The following is an 11,865-nucleotide window of genomic DNA, read 5'->3' as shown; positions in this document are numbered from 1 at the left end:
ACAGATGGCACCAGTTCATTTTTGGAAGTACTAGAGTCACTTGCATCTATGTTATTGCTCTGTCATTTGACAGCTGACAGTTCTAGCTTCATTCTAAAAAAAATTGAGCGATTTGGTTGGGTTTTGGAGGTTTTACAATAAGGTGAAGATGGAAGACCAAACTGTGCATTTTTGCCATATTTTACCATTTTACTTCCATAAAGGGAAGAACACACGTCAAGCTTGTGAAAAGTTGCATAAAGTTTATGGTGACAATGCTCTACAAGAACATCAGTTCCAATGATGGTTCACGAACTTCCGTGCTGGTGATTTTTATCTCAAGGACGCTCCTTGGTCAGGGAGGCCCACCGAGGTTGATGACGACAAAATAAAGGCATTGATGGAGTCAAACCCATGTTACATGACACGAGAGATTGCAGAAACATTGAACATCCATCACTCAGTGTTCACGACCACCTGAAGAAGCTGGGATACGGAAGCAAGACCAATATTTGGGTTCTGCATGAACTCAAAGTTTAAATTCATGTGACGGCGCATGTAAACATCTGCAATATGCTCATTAAACATGAGGAAAACGATCCTTTTTTGAAGCGACTGATACCTGGTGATGAGAAATGGATTGTTTACAACAATGTGGTGCGCAAACGGTCTTGGTCCCGAATGAAGATTCACCTCAAAGGACACGGAAACCAGACATTCATGACAGGAAGGTTATGCCCTCAGTGTGGTGGATTTTAAAGGTGTCATGTTTTTCGAGCTCCTACCAAGGAACCAAACAATCAGTTCGAATGTGTACTGTCGGCAATTGGACAGTTTGAACGAATCCGTAATCCAGAAACGTCCAGAGCCTGTTAATCATAAAGGAGTCGTGTTCCATTGCGACACACAAGTCTGATCACCCCCAAACAGGAGCTCTGAGACCCACGGCCCTCAGCGGCTGGGCCCTCACTGAACGGTGAGGCCGAAGCCCCGGCACTTACCTTCAGCGCGTCTCCCGGCGCCCGCTGTGCAGCACCGTCTCTGGCTCCGGAGCTCGCGGGACTTGCCCGCTCCCTCTGCTTCCGGGTGGCACGGTGCCCCCGGCCCACGGCACAGCCCTCGGCTGGCTGCCACCGCCACCGGGCGCCGCACCGCGGTGACACGAACACGCTGCCTGCCTGTGAGAGGCCTCGGGCTCCAAGCGGAGTTCCGCCTGTGGGTCTGCGCACATCCGGGTCTGCACATCCGGGTCTGCGCACATCCGGGCCCCGCACATCCGGGTCTGCGCGTCCGCCCGGTGCATAGCGGGAGCGCACGCTGGGGGCCGCCATCTTTACCGTCGGTCTCGGCTTGGGCCAGCTCAGATGTCCGCCACACGGAGCTTACACCCTGTTTAGACCCCCGACTTCCAGCTGCTGCCCGGGGCCACCCTCGGGTGGCCTGGCCTTGTGGCCTCTGGGGCTTACACTCTTGGTCCCCCAGGACGGCAAGCNACTGCCGCCCTGGGTGTCCAGCTCCCAGATGGGAGATCATGGGACTCTCGGCCTCCATAATGGCGTGCGCCAACTCCTCATAATGAGTCATAAGTATAATCACTTACACAGAGGGTGCAAAAAAAATGTATACACATTTTAAGAAAAAAAAACTATTAAAATTGTAATCCTCAATATATACAGTTAACAAAAGATGAATACTAGTCATGTTTGACTCCTGCAATTACAAGAGGTGCTCCAAGTGGTTCCTATCAGCGTCCAGACACTTCTGATTACTGCGAACTATTGCTTGAGTGATGTTGACCAGTGTCCACTTCTTTGGCACCCCTGGTACATTACAATTCATTAAAGCAAGTTGGTATTTTATGATTCAGGACTTTAAATAAATAAAATCAAGTTGTATGTATCATTTTGAAACTTTGAAAAACTCAGTATCGGGCTTTAAGCTTTATTCATCTTGTCACGGGTTGATTTAGTTCACTTACGATAGCACTTTCTCATGAGAATATGCATAATCTATTAGTTCATTCCTTTACTGAGAGATACTTAAATTGTCTTCTTTTTAAAAATAATAATCATTATTTTCATTACAAGCAATGCTGCAATGAATATCTTTGTAAGTAACTTTGTGCCAAGAGTGATGCTCAAAATATTTAACATTCAGAATCATTTGGATGCTGCCCAATAAAAATAGATGCCCCGACGCTCAGAACTAGCTGGCCATTAAAAAAAAAAAGGTATTATTACAGACTGTACTGGCTCAGTATCATTTCCTGCCTTATGATCATGGACAAATATTTTCTAGAATAGATAGCTAGAAGTCAAACTGCATAATCAAAATCTCTTTAAATTTCTAATTTTGACATACTGCCAATTTGTTAATTTCCATGTCCTTGGTAATTAGTGAGATTAAATTTTTTTTAATATGGTTCTTGTTCAATAAGCATATATTTCTTCTTCAAACTGCTTATCTATAAGCTGTATCCATTTTGCTGTTTATTGGCATTTCATTATTGATTTGTAAGAGCACTTTATATATTTTCAATGAAAATTTTTAATGGATATTTTCTCCCAGATTATTTTTCTTTTAACTTTGTCATGGTGTCTTTTATTCTACAGAAATTTGTTATATCTTCTCATACTTTTTTTCAAAATTTCTTAATTTCTTGTTCTTGAAAATTCTTTCATTTTATAGCTCTTCTTCTAAAATACATAATTTTACCACATATGTAAACAAATTTTACTGTCTTAAAAATTATCTTTCATTCCAAACTTCTCTTAAATCTATATTTAAGTTTATACTTTTTGTTCATACTGTCAAATATTTTTCTGTCTCGTAATTTTTGAGCTACATTTTCTTCAGCATTTGTCCATTTAGTTTTATCTATTTTCTATCCCTAGTAAGTTCCCTCATAATTTTTCGTCTAATTTTTTTTCAAGAATTGTGATGGGCATGTTTTATCTATTTCCCCTGAAATCTTAAATTTTTGTTAGAGTTAAGTAACTCTCTGTTCAGTTGACTAGCTTGATCTAAATCTCTCTTAATTTTGCAAAAATAGTTTTGAATACAAAAAGCTAATTGCCAGAAATAGCATCTGTCCACATCTGGGAGCTATCTGAATAGAAGAACTTCAAGGTGTAGAATCGAGAAATTTCTCCATGAGGCAGATGCCAAGGCTGTAATGAACATGCAGATGGGAAGAGCCGGCAGATATCCATGTCCGTCTGACCTTGAATAAAGGAGAGGAAGAAAAAGGTTGGACAGAAGCATCCTCAGCTGTTGCAATTTCAAAAAAAAAAAAAAAAGTTGGCAAGGACTTAGACAAAGTCAGCTCTGAGAAGAGTCCTGTATGACCCAAGGTCAGCCTCAGCGCCGTGCTCTGCTCCCTCTCAGATGGGGAGCAGTCCACGTGAAGCTGAGGACAAACTGGCCACGGATTCGTGACAAGCTAGAGAACACGGACGAGGAAAATCTCTGTACTTGGAGGCTTGAGGGGCGCATTCTGCAGCCGCCGAGTTCATATGTAAGTTTCTCTATTTCATTGAGAACCGTGTGATTTGAACTTTATCAAGTCTCACTAGGTTTTCACTAATTTAAGACATGACCTTCAGAATGATGGGCACTGCATCCAATATATTTTGAAAAATATGTGCAGGCTCTTCGTCATTCATTTTATTGTAAAAATATCGAGTATCACTAATTTAAAATAACAATCATCCTATTCCTAGCATTTTATTCAATTGCAATGTTAATAGTAGAAAAGCATCAATTTTATTTGTTACCTATAAGACGGAGAACAAAAGGGCATTTTTAATTCTATGAATGTACTTAACAGAAATAATCTTTTCAACCCATTCAGTTCAAGATAAGTTTATTGAGAATCAATAAGTAAATTACAAATGGAAAACAGTGCATTACCCAGCAACACTCACCACTGGTAGCTTTTTTAAAATTTCCAAACATTACCTTTATAATTGTCATAGAATGTTCTATAAACATTTCCACTAGATTTTTCTGTAGCTTTGCTTCATGATTTCTAGCTCTTTTATGTTTCGTATGAGCATATTACTAATTCATTTAGGCATAGTTAATTCAATTAGTTTCTAATGTTCAGTTACGGCTTCACTTCCTCTCCTATGTTTCTGCTCTTTTCTAACTGCCGCCGATACTATGTTCAATACTGTCTTTCTGCAGTAAGCACGATATTCCAGGTCGAGCTGCTCAGCAGTCAGGAGAGGCAGGCAATGGCTTCTCCCCCAGGTTCACGGCACGAAGCCTTCTCAACCCCAAATAACAGCCGGCAAATCCACGTCTCATTGGCTATCCACACCCACTTTCCTCTTCATCCCGTCTCCTCTGGACGTCCACACAGGGTGGAGGAATCTCACGTGCTGTTACTACTTCTCGCTGAGCTTCTCCACTTAACTGACATCACTCTTCATGCAGCTAGTAACACGTGTGTGGAATCTGCATTTGCCGTCTCTGCTTAACTGCTGCTTGCAATGTAAATATTAATATAGTTATGAGAATATTATGGCTGAGTACATAGCAGGCTTCACTAGTATTCAATAAAGGCATGCTGAATTAATATACTAACACAGGGACTTCATTTCATTCTGATCTTTAATAAACATGTGAAAAAACTTTTTCGTGCAATAAGCTATTTGATCACTTACTTCAGTATACTTTATCTTACTATGTATTTCTTAATTTAAAAATTATATGTACTCATTAAACAAATCAGAAAATATAGAGAAAAATGAAAATAACAGATCCTAAATTTTTACATGTGCATGTATGAAATATATACATTGCAGTCATGTTTAATACATATGCACATGCCAGCCATGCTTTGAAGCATTCTATATTGCACAGTTATGTATAATATTTGAGCACCGTATATACGCAGACACATCCACCTAATGGCAATCCTACCAGTGTCGCTTCCTGTAGCCTGGCGTTTATGGATCTCTGAGCAGCTGAAAATGGACAGAACCCGAACACTCACGTCTACCCCCCGAGTGCCTGTGACACGCTTACGAACTCCCTTCACACTGGTCTCTTCTTTTAGACTGTGGGTCTCACGGAGCCAACTTGAAAGAAATAAGGCTCCACACTCTGCCCGGGAACCTGTATATTCCTGCTCGATGTCCAAAAAGAGTTATGTGCAGAACTACCGCAAAACTCCAGGTCTTCATCTTGTCCTGGAAATAATAAGACACCTGCTCACCAAGCTAAGGAGAAGCCTGACAAAAGCCATTCTAAACTGTTCCTTAAAGGCGGCCAAAGCCCTGGAGGCCATCGTGCTGTCAGAAAGTCTCCGCCGCCAGCCCCTCAGAGTCCTCGTTCCAGCTCCACAGGGACCAGTCGTTTGACCACGGTGGGAACCAGCGTGGCCAGAGAGGTACGGCCTTTACCAAAACCACACACCTGGCTCTCTGCTGTCACTAGAGGTCCCCTTCCACATGCAGACACCTTTGGTTGGCTGGTGGTGCTTTCTTTTTCTAACTAATTGAATTATTTGATAAGATTTAGATATTCAATGACAAAAATGTAGAAAAAATGAAACCACCTGGGAACTGAGGGCCACTGAATTAGGTGGTGGCTGCCAGCGCTCGAGGAGACACTCGCCTTGGGTGCGTGGCTGTCCCTGTGGCCCACTCGGTTCAGCTGCGTCACACGCCCAGCCCCTGAGGTGTAGGAGGAGGTGACCTGCGCACCACCCCCGTGTTCCTGCCGTATTACGTTAAAGTGAACATGAACTTTAGGGAAGTATTGGGTCGTCGGGAAAGTCATGACGCATGTTTGCNTATGAAAGAACACTCAGGACGTAATTCTGTGAAATATCTTTGGGAACATCCATTCAAATCTGTCCTACTTTGAGTAACTATAATGTTCCTTAAGATTGTTACACTCTTAAAATACTTTACATGTAAACTTTATAACATAAGCTAATTGAAAATTAATATTTATGTCACCAAGTAATTCTATATGTGATAACGTAAGTCTAAAATCTAAAATCAAGAATAAGAAACATCTGGAATTTTATCAAAGTACAGATGCCAGTAATAACACATTTCCAAACAAACAAACTAAACCTTGGTATCTTTTTTCTATCAGTTTGTATCAATGTCAAACATCATTCTAACTTAAGATACATCTGTAAACTTCCCCTTAAAGTCCACTGCTTTCCATATATTAAAGAGCACCACTTAATTCAATTTTAGCCAATAAAGACCTGCATTTATTTAAAAAATTAGTTATTGTATATGGGATATAAAACCAAATGCAACAAAGGAACAAAACAAACTCATAGACACAGACAATGGTTTAGTGGTTACCAGAGGGTAAGGGGGGAGGGGGTGGTAGATGAGGGTAAAGGGGTCAAATATATGGTGATGGAAGGAGAACTGACTCTGGGTGGTGAGCACACATGATATATAGATGCTGTATTACAGAATTGTACACTTGAAACCCATGTAATTTTACTAACCATTGTCACCCCAATAAATTTAATTTAAAAACATTCTTTCAAATCCCTTTAAAATCACAGATCAAAATATTCCATTTTCCTTTAGATGGAATTTAATTTCTCTCACTGAAATCTTTTACTTGCTCAGTTTTAAAGTTGAAAACCTGGTAAGTAACTGAAATGAAACTGTTTAACTTCTAATTACCTTGATTTCTGTATTTTGAATCAGAACTATTGTTAAATATTCTTAGGGCAGTTAGAAATGCATTGTGAAATGCCATAATGTAAAGTGGTACCTGGAAAGGACCTCAAATGAAATCATTACATACAAGAATCGCATCTAAAAGCAGATCGTCTGGAACATGACTTTCCTCTTTCTCAGCCCACCCTGGCGTAACTCTTTTTACTATGTCATACCAAGTCTCACAGAAGGAGAATCTTAAAATATAGGGAGAAACCTGAACGGTAGACAGACAGAAATCACTACCATTTCAAGGAACTTCAAACGAAATTCACATCACATCCAATGTGAAAGGCAGCGTTGCAAACGTGTGAATGAAAACCAAGACGTTAGTTCGGGATACTCTGACAGCATAAGGACCTTTGGAGCGAGAACTGGGCTGGTTGTGCATGAACTATTGTGCAAACCAGGACATAGCTGGTGGGGTTCATTACAAGGATCATAATGACAAATCCCATAGAAAGAGCAGCTTCCAGCACTGACAGCTGAGTCTGGCTGAGGGGCATCCTGAGCACGTGTGTCACCGTCTTGAGCTCTAAAGCTCAAGGAGCAGCACAGCAACAGGCGGCATTTCAATTACTGCTCACGGATGGTGGAATCAAGTGGGCACCGTTAGCCCATTTCTCAGATGAAGACACTGAGGCTCAGGACCATGAAGTAATTACAGAAGTCACAAACTTTGGATGTAATGAATGTCAAAGCTGGGATCAAATCCAACGTTTCTGGCACCAAAAGTCTGCATTCCTGTCCACTACGCATACTGTTTCCCGCTGCTGTTTTCCTGTCTGCTGCTGAGTGACTTCTAACCGAACCTCTGTTGCCGCCCACCTTAATTTCCGCCTTGCGTCTCAAACCTAACTGTGGGTTCCTCTCTTGGCTCACCTGTTGGGTTTTGCTGTCCGATCCCCACTGCCCTCTGACGAGCCATAAGCTGACAGTTTAAACAGCAGCTCGGGCCTGCCTCTTCCTGAAGACCTGCTCGCGCGACAGTTCAGGCATGGAACTGAGGCTCAGCTCTACGAGCATCTGACTCTTCAAAGGGATGCATGGTATCAGCTTTAAATCATCCCTGGATTTTGGTCACTTATATATATATTTTAAAGAACTGGATAGAAATTTAATCACCATATTCGTATTTCTAAATGAAAAAGTTTGAGAGCCATGAAATGACCTTCATTTCTCATTTTTCCTTACCCAAATAGCTTCCGAAATCTGGAGAGTAATGATGTTAAGTAGGGCTACATAAATCAATTCATACAAACTGCGAGCCATGTCCTCCCTCGAGCTTACACAGGCACAGGCCAGCTTCCATGAGGTATTTCCCTCCTGTGTAGAACTGAACCNAAGGGATCAGAAACGCCTGCTCCGTCCTCCGTGGTGAACCGGATTCTGGAGCAAGGAGACCAGGGGAGAGTGGGAGGCGTCCGGGTACAGGGGGACGCGCGGCCCGGCTGCCCCGCCTTCTCACCCGTGATACGCTTGGCTTCTCACACTGCTGGAGCTCGGCCTTTTTAAATGGCTGCCAACTTTAAACTGCAGATTCTATATAAAATCTAAAGCCCCATGTTCTCTTGGAAAGTGGGGAAAATCATAGTGCTGACCCACTCAGACTGAGCATGAGTCTGCCATCCCCCCCACACCCCAGCACCGCCCCTACCGCGAGGCTGCGCATCAGTACGATTCCGCAGCACAGAATCGGCTCTTTCTCAGCCGACCTTCCTCACTCGGTTATGTCGCCTGCCGAGTACATGTGCAGACCTGAAAGTTCAGCTGCCAAAGAGGTCGTTACAATATGCCTTTAGTTTCGGGGTGATTGCATATCTAAAACATTCTCATCTGGGTATGACTCAACAGACAGCCTTAACGCAAGTTAAACACAGTAATCCGGATGCGAAGCTGATCTCATCTACATCTCTAAGCCTGTGGAATATCTCATTCCACACACGCTGGATGGGGGGCGCGGGGGAATGGCTTTTCTTGCAACCATAAACAAAAATGGGCTGTGTTCTTAATTCGGGAAGAAATAACTCTGTCCCTCCTCTCAACCCCATTCTCAGAAACAACGGTGCACAATCACATTCTCTAGTTTTTCACTTGGGTCTGAGGCTTCTGGACACAAGTTCAACCACCTTGCTTTCTTTCCGGTTGAAGTATCAAAACCCTGTGAGATTAGCTCCGTGAGGACCCACTGCCCTGTGTTAAGTCCATTTTCTAATGACTTGGCCTAGGGCCATCGGTTTTCTGGCTACACCACCATTCGTCTTCTCAGAAAACTTAGCAAAACGGAACCACGCTTTGTGCGGAGCCTAAGAGCCACCGTGTTGGCGTTGAAGGCGCTGCAGGCGCCTTCTGGTCCCTTGAGCAGCTACTTAAGGCCCTGGGTTTCCAGATGGCAGCAGTGTCACTATGGCTTTTTCATTAAACAGGGAAAAGGGACGATGTAGTTGTAGGTACCCTCAATGCTGACTTTTATCTCACACGCCTCAAAGGGCTCCAGAGCCTCAATCAGAAATTCATCTCTGCCCAGCTAAGAGGCATTTGGTGCAGTTCTCATTGTGAAAAGATTCTTTTCTCATCCCCAGATTACATTTTTAAATTGAATTTTCACACTTTGCCCTCTGGAACTCGATTTGGGTGATTTAATATAGGCGCACTAAGAATCAGTAGTCAGCATTCCTTTCATTTGTGGTCCTAAAAATTATAATTATCTGATACATCATAGAGAATACATTCCAGGGAATGTCTGGCCATTAATAAGGGGAGTGGTTATCACAGATTACAGAAGAATTTTATCTTAATTCTTGAAGTGCAAGTCTATATTTCACATATTATTTAAGAAAAGAAGGAATCAGAAATAACACTACTTAGAAAAATACTAAAGTACTTTTTATTCCTTAAAAGAGATTATTGAGGAAGTCTTCTAGTTGCACATACTCTGAAAGTATGTAGAACAGCACAGATTATTACTGAAGGGAGGAGAAATGTAGAGTTCAATGTGGTACTGTAAGATACTAACCAGTTCTTTATATTCTAATTTTATATTCAAAATGTAAAAAGTAATATAAAGTTATTTTTAGAACTCTAGATGTAGTAGTAATTTAAAGATCTGATTCTAGATGTTCTTATATATATTTTGCACTATTCTTTTAAATATGCAATTATTTTCTGTTTCTAAACTTGATGTTTGGGGACAAATGCAGTGCCCACTCCACTGCTATTGAATCCTGTCCTTTTCACTTTTTCAACAGTCCATGAATACCTCATTCTTACAATCTCGTTTTTCCCTACCCATAGAAAGTCTGTCATGCATATCTTATTCAAAGGCATAAATGCTGAACTCTAATGATTCATACAGATTGTCCGAGAGCATCAACCCAAAGCATGACACAGGAGTAGATTTTTATTAAGATGATTAAGAGACTAATAGAAATCTTTTCTACGTGTCTCTTAACCAATGCTATTTCTTGATTCATGGAATTTTCCAGAATTTGTTGCATGCAGATCTTTGTTAGTGACTGAACAGATAGACCACTGTGCAGTGGAAAAAACTGCTGCCTTGGAGTTGCTGCCCAGAGTAAACATTTACAAATCTGCCAGCCCAGCATTGATTTTTATAGAGGGAATGCAAACAAGAAATCCAAACCTGTCTTCTCTTTCTACAGAAAAATACTCTCAGTAGAGACTCTCAGCAGAGAAGTTGGCCAGTTTATTCAAGTAAATGAGATGTATGCAGTGCTTTACTTCATTCTATGGTAATCCCTCCACAAAAATAAAAAGACCTACAATAGAAGAAATCACAGGTTTCAAAAGCTTTCTTTAATTATATGCCTGATGTCATTTTTATGTACACCACATTATAAACCAGTCTACATATATTACAGAAAATGTATACTTGAAACTTATAAGTAAATAGTCAGTTCTACAATTTCCATTTTACAGTAGTAATAAATGCCTCCACGATTTACAGAGTATATGAAGCAAGTAAACCCCAAAGAAGTCACTTAAAATCCTCTGCGCAGATCTTTATTTTTGAAAGACTGCAGTTACCAATTAATATTCTTATCTTATTTTGATTTTTGCTCCAAGAAATTGAATGAGAGAGTAGATGGTCTTATGAGCTTTTTCTTCTTGGCCAGAACCACCATCATATACAAAACACATACAAACATCAACTCCCAGCACCATCTGTAAGAGAACAGCTCAGAGAGAACTACAGAGGTTTGATTTCCCAGTGCCCCTATCCAGCTGCCGCAACCCCGAGCGTTCATAAAACTCCTCAGCTCGCCTGTTTCCAGCCACGGGCGGAGCTTCCATTCCAGGGAGGTGGGTTTCGTGCTATAAACCTGAAGTGCTGCTTTACGGAGCTCTCCTGGCTTGAAGCAAGATGGAGAATCCACAAAGTTCTGCGTATGCTGCGGGGTAGAACAGGCTGGCGTGCCCACACGCTGCATCATCACAGGCTTGGCATCCTTGCCCTGAGAATTCATCAACCAAATAACAACATGTGGGAGTTCGCTTTCTAATTTCATTTTAAAGGGTATTCAACAGAGGGTTGCTTCTTCTCCCCTCTTATGCCTAGCATCCAATCTGTTGCCATGTCTGGTAGATTCTGTGTCTAAAAGGACTTCTCCCAGCTTTCACTACTGCAATATTAGAAATCCTGAAATCATTCCCTAGGTTAGTTTGCTGGGGCTGCTATATCAAAGCACCACAGATGGGAGGCTTAAACAATGACAAAAATTTATTTTCTCACTGTTCTTGAGGCTGGAAGTCCAAGATCAAGGTGTTGGCAGAGCTGGATTCTTCTTGGCCTTCTCACTGTGTCCTCACATGACCTTTTCGCTCAGCACATGGGGCCCTGGTGTACCGTTTTTGTCAGTCCCACTGTCCTCTTCTTATAAAGACACCAGTCACCTTAACCACCTCATTTTAACTTAATGACCTTTGTAAAGGCCCCGTCTCCAAATGCAGTCACATTCTGTTGAATTTGCGGTTAAGGTTTCAACATATGAATATTTTTTTTAACCCATCTGAAATTTATTTTTTTATAAGATGTAAAGCATTCAGCTTTTTTTTTTCTGGTTGCCATAAGCATAATTTTATTTATTTATTTATTTATTTTTCTTTTAATTATTTTTTATTATGAAATACACATTTTTTAGAATTAGTTTCAGCTGTA

The sequence above is a fragment of the Hipposideros armiger genome, unplaced genomic scaffold, assembly GCF_001890085.2.
Source record: "Hipposideros armiger isolate ML-2016 unplaced genomic scaffold, ASM189008v1 scaffold_241, whole genome shotgun sequence".
NCBI lineage: Eukaryota > Metazoa > Chordata > Mammalia > Chiroptera > Hipposideridae > Hipposideros > Hipposideros armiger.
Note: the sequence above shows the minus strand (reverse complement) of the source record.